The 1568-nt window shown below is 38.8% G+C and overlaps 2 long non-coding RNA genes across 2 annotated transcripts in view; one reads left to right on the top strand and one right to left on the bottom strand.

Annotated features, from left to right (window-relative positions):
- LOC107834588 (uncharacterized) overlaps positions 1–733 on the bottom strand; it is a 3363-nt gene extending 2630 nt beyond the window's left edge. Inside the window, exon 1 of the long non-coding RNA XR_001660387.1 lies at positions 285–733. This is a non-coding gene — a long non-coding RNA (uncharacterized LOC107834588). The remainder of the gene's footprint in view (positions 1–284) is intronic.
- The window catches only part of LOC107834587 (uncharacterized), a 14743-nt gene that overhangs the window by 2826 nt on the left and 10349 nt on the right, over positions 1–1568 (top strand). The gene's annotated exons all lie outside the window — the stretch shown is intronic.

The raw sequence follows: 1568 nt of genomic DNA, 5'->3' as shown, positions 1-1568 counted from the left end.
ATATTAGCTAGTATCTCGCCAGTGGACATAAATACAGTAAAGTAATATTCTAATCACAATATATACACAATAATATGTCCATCTTACTTGTGAAATCTTGTCTGTGGAGCCCTCACATCAATAATCCATCGACCAGAACAACAATATCCCTCAGTTCTGAGGCATCTTCTGCTGTTTTGATTGAGCAAAGGAGGAGGGTATACCGCTCCAAGATGGCCGCCGTATTTCCTGCGCCGGAGCGGTCCATGAGGCGTCTATGCTTATATTGTGTCTATGGCACTAACTGGTAAAACGGAAGAGAAGGACATTTTTTGATCCGAGACCTGGTGGAGAAGACGACCATGGCCACATGAGAGAAGAATCCAAGTGTTTGGTAATTAATGTTGGAACTTAATTATCTTCCGTGGACAAAGCTACAGAGATGAAGCTAACGTCATATTTTTCTGTTTATCCTCTTCTAGAGGTGCCACTGCCGTTTGTTATGCCATTATATGCTGTTAGATTTCAGCTTCTATGTGAAGTTGTGTTCTACTCTGTTGAGTGCTAACCGCGTTGTTAGCCCGCCATTTCACTGAAGCTAAGGCTTTCTACCATTCGAAATACGGGACATGTATTTCTCCATATATTGAATCTCATTCTTTTTATTTTGTTTCAACTCAGAGGGAACAGTGTCTTTTGGAGAATAAAGAACCCCTTCTATGTGAAGCTCCGTGTGCTTTATTAATCCCGGCTTCACATATGCATAGACATGAATACATAGACGCCTCATCAAGTTGGTCGGCCCGTTGCTGCAATACGTCACAGCGTCCGCCATATTGAATGTGGCCTGTCTGCCAGTAAGTTAATATAAGTAAATGGAGGGAACTTCACAAAGTGCCGTTATACAAAGTATATTAAATTAAAACCTGTCATTGGCACATTCTCTCACACACAAATTTATTTGGTAATCAAAGAAAGCACTAAAGACAGCGTTTCTAGCTTTTGATATGGTTGTTTAATGGTTTTGGGGGAATTCTTAATCAAGAGCACAATGCCTTTATTCTTACTTTTTTATTATAACATTATCACAGTATGATATGTCAACTCTGCTATGGACAGCATAGACAAAGAGTGAAAAAAATCTAGCAGTCATTTTTTATTTCATTACATAAGCTGTCTTAATACACTAATACTTCAGATTTGAGATATTTCTATTAAAAATATGCAACGTGAAAGAATAAAAGTGTGCAACAAACTACAAATGTATTTATGTAATGGGTATTAGATATACAGATGAAATTCCTGCTAAAATATGTTTCACAGTTATCCTGTAATTGGTGGTTTTTGGCGCCCCCTACTGGTTATCTATAAATTGGATGAGAAACCAAAAATTCCACACAGTTGGTTCAGCGCTCTGTTGTGGTAAGTCAACAAATCCGGTTCTCTTCTAAATGGTGTTGGAGGTTTGTTCAGGAGGGTGACTGGAATCTTTGTTGCATTGCACAGAGCCATAGGTTGACCGGTAGAGAGGCTCACTGCGCCATATGTGTTTTATCAACCACTGATTATTACAGGTGGTTGATAAAACA

Source organism: Poecilia formosa, unplaced genomic scaffold (assembly GCF_000485575.1).
Source record: "Poecilia formosa unplaced genomic scaffold, Poecilia_formosa-5.1.2 Scaffold678, whole genome shotgun sequence".
In the NCBI taxonomy this organism is placed as follows: domain Eukaryota; kingdom Metazoa; phylum Chordata; class Actinopteri; order Cyprinodontiformes; family Poeciliidae; genus Poecilia; species Poecilia formosa.
Note: the sequence above shows the minus strand (reverse complement) of the source record. Positions and strands in the feature narration are given on the sequence as shown.